Genomic DNA, 14,652 nt, shown 5'->3' with positions numbered 1-14,652 from the left:
TTTTGAAACCATTACAGAAAATCTCTCAAAACTCAGACATCAGCCAAAATGTATTCTCCCCCTACCCAGAATAATGCTTTAATCCTGCACATCAATTTCTCACATCATTTGTATATGTAGAAACATAGTCTTTTGAGGGGAAAAAGATGCATTAAACATATATGTCCCTGAAGACACACGAATATTCCAGTTTTACTATCTTTAGTACCAGAGACTACAGCTACTACTTCACCTACAGAGGTTGCAATTTGGAGGGAAGACTCTGGAATAGCTCAGTTGTAAATACATTAAACAGCTTATGTTGCGAAACAATATATTTCTGTCCTCCAGCACTGAAATAATTACTTTTTGTCACATCATCATATACCCAAGCACATTTAGTTTTGCTGTTCCTCAAGTCCTTAAAATAAGTTCATTCCCTTTTGAATTAAGCATGTCACTTATGATTACAAAAAACTATAACTAATTCTTTAAAAGGAAAGCCTAAGAATTGAATGATTGCATAATAGCATGAGTTCAGTGCTCCTTGTATTAAGTCTGTGAAAGCAAGCAAAAGGGGAAAACTTATTTGTCAATAAATACCATACTAGAGTACTCAGTTCTTCAATCTCCCAAAGCAACAATTTTCTAGAGAAAACAAACTAAGTTTGTCCATGGAGAGGCCCTAAGAAAATAGCATAACTGAGGACAGGTTTTCTGCAGTTCAATTCCCAAACAGTTTAATAAAAAGGAAAAAGAACTGTACAGACTTTGATGTTAACAGAGTTCATTGTAAGGAAACCTAAAGCCACACCACACTTAATCCAAGTGGTATAGCTACTCTCAATCTGTAGATTGGAACGAAGACCTTGAAAAAATATTTTTATTTATTCAACAAACAAAATGCTTGAAAGTATAGAAACAGATTAACATATTCATTGAGGAACTCTTATCTCTAAATTTAATACATAAATGCATTAGGGAAGCAATAAACATACTGTATAAATTAATTACTTTGTGGTTATCCTCATTAAATGCTACTTAATGAGTTAATAAGCTGGAAAAGCAGTGACAAATTGTTAAAGTGCATGTACAGATTTTTTTTTTTATTATGGAAGTGGCATATCTAGTAATGCTTCAGCTCTGGATACAAGCTAACAAAATTTTTTCAAGGTGGTCTCTTAACCTTCTAGAATGCATTAACAAGAAGCTTTTCCTACAGGATTTGAATCGGAAAAATGCAGGCATTACCAAATTCAACTTGAGAAGATAGTCCTGCTAAGGTTTAAAAACCACCTGCTAGTTAAAACTAAGAGGAAAACTTTTACTTGTGTGACAGGATGACTTCCAGTTTCTTTGGAAGCATTAGATAATGCCAAATCAATATATGTGTGTACGTGTGTTACATATTGCTGCACTGGATAACTATAATCAGGGTTTTGTGGCTTCAATGTCCGAGCATGACAGGCACACAACCATACTGTCACAGTTACGAACTGGGAAGTTACTTGCCAGAGGCTGAGCAACATTGGAGGAAGCCACATGCAGCACCAATAAATACTTTAACTTTTGTGATGATGTATGTGCATTCCAGCATTGACTGAGCTCTGTTATTAGCATGCTATGTAAGACTGAAATAGTGGTGCCATTTGTCATGTGTCACAGGTATAGACTGCTTATGCTTTCATTTTGTGGAGCACAAAGGCAGAAAGTGCCATTGGCCTGTGTTCTGCTTTAAATAAAACAAAACCATATACACACATTCTTCACTTCTCTCAAAAATGTATTATGGCATGGAAAGAGAGCAAGATGATATGCTGCATCCCAGGGTACATTAGTCATATTAATATTATAAATAGCTTTATTCCAAAGTAAAAAATAGCCTGAACACATCTTTGACTCCGATGCAGCTTCAGTGCATCAACTAAGCATGGTTCAGTGAATGTACCAATGCACAGCCATCACACCTTTCCCGCATATAATTCACAATTAAATTACCAGCATTACTTTGAATAAAATATTTAAAGCCATCTTTGACTATTACACGCTCAGACAATTCCTTAGATAAGCTGAAGAAATTAATCCAATTTTTCACCCTTTAAATTGATTTTGCTAACTCCTTAAAACTCATTCACACCAACAGAATCTAATTCCCCTTAACAGGAAGAGTAAACAGATAAAGAAAGTATTTCTAACACTCTCATCCCTTTTTTAAGTGATTCTTTTTCCTGAAGTAACATTCCTTTTTTTTCCCGAGAATACCCAGAACAAGGAAATAAGAGTACTTAATTCCTGATGTTTTGAGAACCGTGAGTAGCATCTGGCAAATTTCAATGATGGCATGATCACACACACACACTCAAAGTAGTTTCCAGCATTCTCCAGCATGACCAGTCTTAACATGCAAGGTCTCAGTATCAGTTCTTAGCACGGGAACTCTTTAGAAACAGCATCCAGAAGAACTCAGCTACCACAGCAGCATCAAAGAATGCCACAGTATTAATCTTGCATCATTTAAGCTATGACAGCAGCATTAACCTGACAAGCACAAAAAAACAAAAAAACAAAAAAAAACACTTCACAAGAAGGCAAGAGAACAGCTACCATAAATTCTTTCCTTGAAAGTAAATAACTCTGTAGTCCATTGTTTGGTCAAACCTTGAGCTCTTCTAAAACCTAGTCATTCTGTAAACATAACCATGCCCATCAATCACACTAAATCTTTAGACATTTTCAATTGATTTTGGTCACTTAAGTCTAATTCACAAAGGATTTGAAAGCCAGAGCACAGTTAGATATCATCTACATGGTTGGATCACAATGTACTTTAAACAAATCAAGACACACTCATGTCACAAACAAGTCCTCAACAGTTTTGTGTTGAGACTTAGGTACTAGACAGCTAATGAGAACAGCTATACCCTGCTTAGTACTGTTTAGGACACTATAACAAACAGACTTTAGATAATTTGTTAGCAAGTCCCAGCAGGAAGAAGACACATTCTTTAAAAAGAGGGAGGGGGAGGTTACAGGTCACAACATGGTCATCTAAGCAACTCTTCGATCCCAGGCTAATTACAGTGATAATAGTAATAAATGATACTAGAATGAACATTTAACATGGAATATGATTAGCCATTTATCTCAGTTACTATTACATATTTTTGATACATCAATAGGCACTTTAACCTTCATTCATGCCCTAGTTTTCAGTAATCATTATAGCACTTCTAAAAGAGCTGTTTTGAAAAGAAATTAGAAGGTATTTTGAAATACAAGAAGCAGAATCAGTCACAGGCTACATTTTCACAAAAGCACATGCTGGAGTCACAAAATGAAGCATAGATGGCAAGGATGGGGATTGGTTTTCTTTTTGTTTTTCTTTAATATATCTTATTATCTCACTCCTGAACCATGATTTCTGTGGGAGAGAAGAGGAAAGGTCAACAGTAGCCAGTGGCTGCACCAGCTGGGAGCTCCAAATGGCACTTGTAGACTTCAGCTGTCAGATGTTGACTGAAATTTACCTAGTGTAAATCACACAAAGTGATCTGCAAATGTATAGCTTTTTTTAGGGTAGAGAGAATAAATGAATGAAGGGTTTTAAGAGCAATTCGAAGTCTATATTATTATACTTATGCATAAAGTATTTCATTCAAGTTTTTCAGTTTCACTGGTTCTAGGTTAGAAGAACTCCAACTCATATCCTATGCTTAAATACTGAAGCAAAACTGCAATCTGTATTATGTTTTATCTGCTCCCTGTTAAAATTTCATGATCTGTTTTCTCTGCGGTTGTTACGTTCCTGTGAAAGTAGACATTATAGATAAAATTATATGAGATCAAATAATAGTGGTCACCTCTAGTTAGTCTTACAAGCGGTATCCAAGAATTGCTGATGTCTCACTAACAATGACTGAAGCAAAGAATGCTGAAACAATATAAGGAAGATGTAGGAAGCAACACAACTATAGCAATATTTTCTGGCACCATCAACACGGTGCTTTTGGTCCAGTTCTGTATTTATGTCCGGAACTGTTTCTTTTGCGAACTAGACTTTTGACTTTTCCAAAGAGAGGGCTCTTTGTGTGAGCTGTGTGCATTTGAACCGAAATGGAATTCACATATGTGCACCCAACCCACTAGTCAGATAAAAAAAGGACACAGTTTCCTCCATAACTGCTAGTTCAGCAAATGCACTGCAATAGCAGCCCCAGCACTGCTGCCCCTCCTTTATGAAATGACCAGCTAATATTTAAACCTGGATATAGGGAGAGCCCAGCCCCACCCTTAACCATTCCAAAATGCCAATCTATTTATCACCACAAATAACCCTTACACAACATGCGCAGCTCGCCTACCAATACCACAGTACCCATGGCCTCCGACAGGCCTCTCACATATCTTTGTCTCCAGTGTGAAGGACACTGCATCAAATCAAGAGACAAAGTATGTTTACCATGTCAAGCCACACAAGAAGGGCCCTCAGTGCTTGTCTTCAGCTGGCTGCACACTTCTTTGATTTCAAGACCTGATAAACTGGTGCAAACCCCAACTACACCCCGAGGCAGTGTGGGGGAAATAGGCCCTGGAAATTACAAAGCAGGTAGACCAAATTTACACACCACTGAGGTCATTATGTTTCGTGATTATGCTTCCCGTGCTCAGATATGCAACTTGACACGTCTGCATCACAACCTCAGAGTAATCAAGTTTGTCCTTTTAGAAGTGGACCAGCTTTCTCCTCCCCTTCCTCAACTCCCAGTGTGCAGTATGGTCTATGGTCCTTGCTCTTAAAGGATGAGTAAATTCTATGCTACTCATTTGCATTGAATTAACTTTTTTTTTTTAATCCCCACTATGTATTTTATTTAAATTATGGACTTTAAAATATTAAGATCTAGCTAGTCTGACAATGGCTTACTATATTCAGCAGAAAAATAGAATGAAATGTGTTCTTCACTAATGAAACTCCTCTGACTTAAATTATATTTGCTATCTCATTTGTCCCTGTAGACACCATCTGATTTCCCCTTGCTCTTCTCTCTGATAGACAGAAAGCTTTTTCCAGGCAGGGACTGTCATTTATTACATGTCTGCACAGGACTCAGACCACCAAAGCCTGCAGGCTACTTCGATATCTGATAGTGAGCACATTTCTAGTACTCTTTCTAGTGGACCAGACTTGCAGTAGCTACATTTGAAACTAATAATAATAAAGTTTGAAAGTGGTGCTCTCCATTCTTGGAAAACTGCATAAGAAAATACTAAAACCAGCTCATTCTGCCTTTTTACTCTGTTGGTGATTAGATTAATTATTGACAAGATATTCAGATCTGCTGGAACACAACAATTTCCATCAGGCGGACAAATGCAGGCACGACTACAGCCCAGGGGCTGTTCAAGCAGCCAAGACCACACTGTGCAGTCACTGCGTGCTCTCCCTTTGGGTTTCCAAGACTCTTCTTTCTGCAACAACTGCATAGCTATCTTAATCCAGCTTCTTTTGTTAAAGCTCTATAAAGGAAATACAGCACACCTTTGTTCAACTAAAAATTGAGGGAATATGACAGGGAGTCAGGGTGGGGGGAGCAGGGGGAAATCACCAACCCAAAATCTACGAGTTCTGTACTAAGGAACAGTTCTGGAGGAAACCAAAAAACAAATCAGCATTTTGGAAGGAAACTGATGCAACAAAAAAGTAGAAATACAAACGTAAATTCAGAAAGCCAGGATAGCACTTATAGCAATAAACAAACATAAAAATAAAAATTGTTAGAACACTGAAGCTGTAAAAACTAAGTCACTAAGAGTGAAAGTTACCAAGAACCAGCTTGGCTTCCTCAACGTTTACCCACTGGGATAGGATTCACCAGTCCCGTGAGGGGTCTTGGTCCCAATTACGTGGACTGGGTGTCCGTTAGAGCACACTGCAGCACCTGCATGCTGTTGGTGCCCTCATTTCCTTTCACTGGAGGGGAAGGGCTGGGGGGGAGAGATGTGTCCATAAGGGTAGAAAAGACCACTGTATACTAAAGACTCACTTGATACAGAATTGGAGCAAAACAACCAATGCTGTTACCCTTCACGCTTACACCTCCACCTACCCCTCTGCCTAGCAAGCTGCAGTCACCATCAGGGTTAGGGTCTTCTTACAGGAAATGCTCACACTGAAATCCAGCTAGGTCAGAAATTCAGGAGTGCTTTCAAGTTCTTTCTATCACAGGCAGGAGGGGGGCAGTTAAGGGCAGAAGACCTCCTGGGAGAGCACTAGAGAAATGTCCCAGGCAGAGGAAGCCGAACTTGGCAGGGTCTGTATCCATACTGTTTATCCAGAGCAGACCTTGGAGCAAATCAGGCAGCCAACAACGCCTTTTCCCCCCCGCTCTTCTGAAGGAACTACTTCAGTATCTCCGGTAGGGATACTGAATTAATTAGCATATATGTAGTGCGAACAATCAGGAGACTTCAACCTGGGACTATAGCGAGAGCCAAATTATTTGACACTAAAATACATCCAGTGAGAAACAGTGAAAGGGGTCAAGGAAGTACTGGGCCACTTGACACCCGAGAACAGTATCTGTGGTAGGAAGTGGAAGCAGAGAAGAGTAGCTTGCAGTGTTTTTGTATCCTTTCCTTTATATGGCTGTGTTGGCACACAGGGATGTAGACTAGTATGTCCTGCTGGGAAAGGAAGAGATGTGACAGGACTGAGGAATCATGAGTCCGGGGCACAATCTCACATTCTGAAATGAATCCTACTCCTCTTGCATTAAATACACATTTTCACACTTGTTGTCCCCAAACATACAGTAGGTCTGCCTAAAAGTGAACCGCTTTGTTTTACAAACAAACAGAAGATTAGTTTAAAAGCCTACTACTGCAATAGTATAATAAAAACAAGTGACAAGCTTTTAGGCTTAATTGCTTCTTCAGGTCCAGTAAGGGAACGAGGCACTCTGAGCCCTAAGAGCATGTTTGTTTCTTTTCCAGCTATATCAATTAAACTAATAAACAGCTCACTCTCCCTCTACAAACCTTATTTATATTATATTACTCCAGGCTGGTTACAAAGCACCCAAACTGTTAAAAACTTACCATTTAGACAGACCAAATTATTAGGTTTTATTGCTGCAAAGCATAAGCTTCCTTCCAGAACCAAGGCTTAGACTAATTTATCAGTCACTGAAAAGAGCAAGTGTGCCCACCAAAATTAAGAAAAAACCTGAGAGACCTGCTATGAGAGGAAAAATTCTATGAGCATCTGCTTGATGGGCCATAATACTCTCTACCAGACTTTATGGTCTAGCTGAACCATATTTCATAGATATCTGGAAGCAAGGTACAAAAATAGCTTTATTCTTGTAAGGCAACAATACATTTTAGAGCAGCCTTATGACTGCTCCAAAGTTGCACCTTACTATGTCTACAAAAAACTGCGTTGGCTGCTATAAACCGCAGGAGCATACAGCCAGTATGACTATACCTGGACTTCTGTGGTATAACGCTATTTGTGAAAGCCTTCTCCACTAGAAGAAGAATACACCTGAGCAGAATCTGATCCCACCTACCTGTGTTCTAAAGCCAGAGTCATTTGGGCCATGATGATTATATATAATAGGTATCTTTGCCACTGTGTAAGAGTAAACAAATAATAGTATTTCCTTCTAGCCATTTTCTACTGAACATTGTCATAGAAATAAAGCTGTCTATAAACATTGAAGTTAGAGGTCCTGATTACCTTGAGGGTGTATTTTCCATAAAAAGTCTTCCTCCAGTGCTAATTACAAAATTAATAAGAAGCTTAGCAGTAATTAGATCAGGGTGTTAAATCACTAATATTCTTTAAATAAAATTCCTAATTAGGACGTACTGCACATTTATCCATAAGCTAGATCTGACACACTGACCAAACTTTCCTTTTTTAAGCTGACATCCAGGACACCAGGATGGAAACGGAGGGCACCCCATGTACTCTGTTCAGAAAGAAGTCCTCATTTGACTCATGCAGTTATAGGCGAGGACCCCTATGCCCATCCATTTTGACCCCAAAACAGATGGTCACAGTACAGAGAGAGTCATGGCCATACATTCAGACACCTACCTCCAGAAGGTGATTCATCTCTCTCTCTTGATTATATAGATAGTCTAGGTACTTGCTTAGATTAAGCTTTCAGGACAGGATTTAGCTGCTTATCACCATAAAAATATAAAGCTATCAACACTGTCTGGTCCTCCCTCCTCTTTCCTTCTACACACTACTTCCCAAACTTTAAGAAGGTAAATTTACTTGGAGATATGCTTGTGTTTTATTACACCTAATAAAACTGCACCTGGCAGAAAGGCATCTCAATTGAGAATTGATCCATAGTAAACTACTGCAATACAAACAGGAACAGCTATTATTCCTTTACAGTCCACTTATCTGAGACATATATACTGCTTCAAAAAAAAACCCCAACTATATTGATACTTCATGCAGCCTTCAGAAAGTCTTTCCAAACATTTTTTATCTTATTCTAGTCTCTAAGTGAAATCATCTGTGATCTCAGAAAAGTGGATACACAGATTTTTAGATATCAGAAGGAAAAATTTTTTTAAAAAACTTTTCACCAGTTTATTTCAAGTCTACTCAATATTTCTGCATGTGACAAAAGAATTTTCTTGTATTGAGTGCTTCACTTCTGTTTTGACATTGATCATTGTAAAACTATGTGTGCTTTCTGAACCACAAGCATTATCCCTCAGTCACTTTTTACTATCCAATTTGGATTCTACTATCCAATGTGGTTCTGTTATATACTTGTGTCATGGCTACAATATACCTAGGATCCCTACAAGGTGTCCTTGCACATATGCCTCTGGGGCAGAGCTAGCTTCCAGTATCTCACTATGACTGAAATCCCACAGCCCAATTACTTTTAGACAAATCTTTGAACAGTAACACCTCATTGCCAAACATATTCATGTGCCAAGCCCAGCTGTGCCATAGGCATCTAGCCATCTTCACAGAGGGGAAAATAAAGCTTAAAGTGACCCACAGAACATGTTCAAAACTAAATACCTTTAAACTGCTAAAAGACGCTCTGTGTTTTGGAACAATGTGTACTTCCTCCACAAAACTTATTCCCCCTCACAATAGCTTAGATCAGACCAGCTTATGCCCAAAAGTACCAGAAAAACTAGCTGTTGACCACAGTATCTGTAACTCTGATTCAACACAGGTGGGTGTCAGCCTCACACTGCTGACAATGCACATGCTCCTCCATCTTTTTGAGGGCACTAAAGTTAATATTTTGCACCTTCTCCACACATACACACGCTTATTCCAGAGAGGAATAAACCATTTTTAGCCTGGCTGGAAACAACCAGCTACTTCTCTATACATGACCCAAACCCACCATTATTTCAACCACCCTGTGAAGACACTTATCTGTGATGCTTCATTGTTGGAACTGTTTAATTTCCTTTTAGTCTACCTTTTAACATTCTTTTTTGTTTAATACCATGAAAATAAACCCAACAGAAATATATAGTATTTGTCATAGCCATTAGAAATAAAGCACCATTGCGCTCTTCCTACAGCCATGAGAATTCACATAGCAGAGTGAATGACTTTTTTATACTATTTTGCTCCTACAGCAACTTACAGTAACTCCAGAATTCTTTTCAAGTAGATACACCTAACCTTTCACATTCAAAATTTCATTAATACCAGAAATAATACTAATAATAATACTAATAATTAATACTAAAAACAGGTTAGGTGTTTTGTCATAAAAAAACTCAGGTTTTACTGAAACAAAAGCTTTTTTCAGAATGGTTTTGTACATCAAAGATGTAATTTGGGGGAAGAGACAGTGCAGTAACACAATGACCAAAGATCTCAACTACATCCCAAGAGTCCAAGTGGTAAATGTGATCTTGCTCCGCCACAATCAAGATTTGCATCCGGTCCTACACTTCAGGTTAGTTACTGTACTATTCTGAAAGCACAGCTTTTAACTTCCTTGTTTTTTCCAATCCCAACAGGAACTAAGATTTCCAAAACTATACTACAGAACTTTCAAGATCTCAAATATTTTAAGGCAGAGAAAAATCATTCTCTGACCAAATTTTATTAATATTCACATCAAAAGTACCAGGAATTAGGGATACCAAACTGCTGCTTTAAAGTGAAAATGGTTGGGAAGAAGGAACAAAAACAACAACAAAATCAAAACTCACAATTCAACTCTCCTCTTCTGTATATATAGTAAGAGTGGCCAGGAACATGCACACTTACAGGCATGAGTCAGACTACTATGTATTAGTAATTACTCCACAAAAAGGCTGTGCGAACAGCAAAAAATATGTATCTTGATGTTTATTTGGCTGCTGTGACATGTCTCTATGAAGCTAAATGAATTAACAGCTAGGCTTGGCAGCACATTAAACACACCTTAGGCAAAATTAACAAATATAAGTGCAAAGGCTAGAGTTAGCAGTTTGCCAGGAATGTTCTGTCATCTTATTGATCCAAGAAATATTTGTCTTCTTTTTCAGAAAGATGTAATAAACTGTATTTCATTTGAACTGGCAGATTCCTAAACCAGCAGGCCTGGCCCACAAAATGGCAAGTATTTCCAGCAGCTGTTATTGTTGACAACATGTGACAATATGATATTCCCAGACATCATCAACTGCATCCCCAATTATTGCTAATTTTGTGTAGGATTATAACATTCTCCTATATTCATTAGCTACAATCATTAGCTACAATCATCTTAATAACAGTTAATAGCAGACAGAAGATGAAATGGAAAAAACATAGAGAATATGCAAGTAAGGTTTGCTAGGCTATGACCTGAAAGAGAGTAACAAGCTCCAAGATGCAGTCTTAACCTGAGATAGTACTAACTAACCATCACAAAATGGTTTGGGACCATACTATTGGGCGGGGGTGGGGCAGAGGTTGGTTTGTTTTTTTAGGCAAAGAACTTCTCTAGCTTGTCACTTTGTATAGAACTGGACAAAAAAAAAATTGTCATGTTCATGAAAATTTCAGTAAAAGATTCAGATTTGAAGAATATATTCTGTTGTACATCACAACTGAACTAGAATTAGTTTGTGCGTATACATACATATTCAAACTATGTATTTCAGCACATCTTCTTGTGAAACAAACAAACATGAATAACACTGAAATAATGTTAGTTTGGACAATCAGGTCAGATAGAAGAGGCCCTTGTTCAAGTCTAATCCACCTCACTGAAGTGCCTCATTTACTATGACCACTTACCTATTGATCATGATCCCCTGCCAGACCTTCCATCTCCAAGCTAAGAAACTATTTCCCTCCCCTCAAGAAAAAAGTGGTCAAAAGTGGTCAATTTGACTGTCATTTTCTGAGAAAAATGTTTTAAGACAGCTTTAACCTAGATTTTAACCTAGATGTGTATTTTCCTTGGAATGACATCCTACATAAGCATGGTATTTTATAGATAGCCTCAAACAAAGATCTGAATTTAGTACTGAAGTGTTTTACAGGAGTGCATGCCAAGTGCTTTTCATCTCATTATGCTGGTTTGAAATAGTGGTACTACTTAAAGTAACATCATGCTAGAATAAAATGCAAGAGTGATTTCAGAGTAAAACAATAAACCACTGCCTCATGACAGTCAGTTGCCTCAACAAGTACTACAAATCTCAAACAACTCAAACTCCATTTAATTTCTACTGTACAATTTAAAACTATACACTAGGCAGATTTATTCAAATGAAGTTGTATACCATACCCTCCAGTCAGAAGATTTAGATCATTTATCCATTTTCCATATTAAATACATGTTCTGCATATTTAAATGTTATTGCCGCTACTTGCAAAATTATTCCACAGTCAAGATTCAGTTCACAATAAAAAAGTACTATTGCAGAATCAGAAATATAAAGCATATATTTCAGTGAGTAAACTTTTGGTTCTGGCCTAACCTGTGTAATACTGGTCAAAGCATTTCTCCTCTGTTCCTTCCACTTATAAATTGCTTGCTGTACCTATGTCATCTTTTGAGGCCAAAGACTGGCTTTCCTCTTTGTATAATGTGATTTACAGCTAAGATTTCTGAGTGCTACTAAAACACAAAATCACGGCAACGGTTCAGAGCTCTACTCTACCAACCACCCTAAACCCAGTCTTCCCTGATTCTTTCAATGATGTCCCCACTGCTCTGTGACAATGGTCCAGCCGAGAGAACTTGTGCCATCACTCTGAACATACCATACATATCCCCACACACATACACACACACATAAAAATATGTTTCCTTAGGTCACGTCTCAGACACGTGCTGTGGTCTGTTCTAAGCAAAAGGGAATGGCTTTACACCCACAAAGTCATATCTAAAGTAAAGCATTGCTTAAAAAGCTACTACTTCAGCATTGCCCACTTCTTCTTCATATAACGTACTGATAATAATGAGTCTTGCCAAGGCTCTACAGGAGAATACTCTTACAAAGATGGGGGAAAAGAAGACAAGAAACCAAGATCTGCCTGAGACTGCCTAGAAGTAAATCAAGGCAGAAGACCCAGGTCTGAGATCACACCCAGGCCCCTGCACTGCCCTAAAGAAAACATCTGTTTTGCAGGACTGACATTCGAGTATTCAAGCTGGAATAAGAATTTCAAGTTTTAAAGTCCCCTCTCCCTGAAATAAACCTGGTGATTCTGGCACGCTACTCAGTGTCTCCTCAGAGAGAAGGAAAAGGCAGTTTCCCCCAGAAGAAGCCTGTGAGGCCAGCAGGCTCCCAAGGTCAGCAATCCCAGCCCTTTGAAGCCAGCGCTCTGGTGTTGTCCCACGCAAGACCCTAATTCCCCATTAAAAATACGGGCTCATGGAGTCCCCAGCCTGACACAATGCTCAGGAGGAGCACTCAGCAGCCACCTGAGCAAGGCTGGCGGAAACTAGCCTGGCATATAGCATCCCTTTGAAACCCGTCTTCCGCCTTTTTGGAAGATACACTTCCACAAAACACAGAGATTTAACCAACTGACACTATCAATGAAAAAAAATGTTTATCAGAAAATTCCCATCCAGGTCCCTGTCAGCCCTGATTTACACTGGTGTCATGGCAGGCTTGCAACACCACTCCACCCAAGCGGGGGGGGGGGGGGGGGGGGTGCAGAAGTGCAATAGCACGCTGAGAAATGCGCTGATTTAAGGAAAAGCACTTTAGCAAATCCGAGAAACAGAGCCTAGATTAGTTTTCTCACCTCCGCACACAAAAAGAGAGGACTCAGCTGAACGAATATTTAGGTGATATCCCCACTGGATCTCCCTCATTTCACTCTCCAAGCGCAGCAACGGGCTTCTACCTTTCCCCGGGCTGCTCTCACCAGGGCAAGTGCGCGCAGAAACACACACACGAATAAATAAACAAATAAATAAAACAAACCCCCCAAACCCTCCCCAAAACCACCACACCTGCTTCCAAGGCTGGGAAACTTGCGGAGCAAACCCCTCCGCGGTGCGCGCCTCCCGGGGGGGCACGCAGCGGCCGCCGCCCTCGCCACCCCGACGGCGGCACCTCCGCGGGGAGCGGCGCGGAGCGGCACTTACCTCTGCGGGGATGCGGCCTCACCGGCAGTCTGCGGGCGGCAGAAACTGGCCGCTGCGCCGATTTCGGGCAGTCTGCTGCGAGGCGAGGCACGGCGAGGCGGGGCGGGGCGCGGCGGCGGCGGGGCGGGAGGCGACCGCGGCGGCCCGACACCGCCCCGCGTCTCGGGGCCGCGCTCCCGCACCCGGGCACACTTTCACTTTCTCTCTGGGTGTCCTTTTTTTCTTTCTTTCTTTTTTCTTTTTTTTTTTTTTTTTTGCGGCACGGTGCGCCCAGCCACTTTCCGTGCCGCCTCTCCCTGCCTGCCTCCCCCCGCCCCGCCGGCACTCCTCCCTCCCTCTCGCACACGCCTTCTGCCCGCCGGACCGCTTCCTCCCCAAAACGTCCAGCTGCTGCTAGCGGGCAGAAGCGGGGAGGAGGTGCGCCGGCAGCGGCCCGGGGGAGGCACGTCGGCTCCGCGCTGCCGGCCCCCGCCGTCGCCGCGCACCGCCCTCCCCCGCGCACCGCCGAGCCCCTCTCTTATCCCCGCTTCCTCCCTCTCCCGCACGCACACGCTGTACTTCGGGTTCACCCAGCCCCGCGGGACGAGTAACGAAGAGCTGTTGCTTTTCATTATTATTATTATTATTATTATTATTTTAAAACTTCATTGTCTGCCCGTCTCCTTCGGTAAACTGCTTGAAGGAAGAGGGCAGGGACACTGTTTAGATTGGGGTAGCCTACATGTAGTTCACAACAAAGACCCATTTGATTCCCTGCTGGCACGTAATGCCAAACAAAAGGGAAACACTGAGAATGTCATAATTATCACCCTGTGAGATAGAGTCAAAAACAACACTTCTTACAGGATTCGTAGTTATAGAATAAATGGCAGCTTGGATGTATCTATTTCTGTCCCGGTGCTATAAGCAGCTTGCTCACGCCCTGCTGCTTTAGTGCTGTTTGCTGGCAGTGTAGACAAAAATCTTGCAAAAAACATAAAGGCAGCAAAACCACACGTCCCTGGTGATGGGGAAGTCTTCTGCCAGTTTATCAAGTGGTGAGACTGGCTGTTAAGATATATTGCTCACAGGAGGGAAC

General features: G+C 40.6%; 1 protein-coding gene across 1 annotated transcript in view; it reads right to left on the bottom strand.

The window, feature by feature from the left end:
• Window positions 1-13,989, bottom strand: part of MYO16 (myosin XVI) — a 396,474-nt gene extending 382,485 nt beyond the window's left edge. The window contains exon 1 of the mRNA XM_067293848.1: window positions 13,575-13,989. The gene's annotated coding sequence lies outside the window, so the exon portion shown is untranslated. The remainder of the gene's footprint in view (window positions 1-13,574) is intronic.
• Window positions 13,990-14,652: the final 663 nt, after the last annotated feature.

Source organism: Apteryx mantelli, chromosome 1, assembly GCF_036417845.1.
Source record: "Apteryx mantelli isolate bAptMan1 chromosome 1, bAptMan1.hap1, whole genome shotgun sequence".
NCBI lineage: Eukaryota > Metazoa > Chordata > Aves > Apterygiformes > Apterygidae > Apteryx > Apteryx mantelli.
This window is presented reverse-complemented; position numbering and strand designations above follow the sequence as displayed.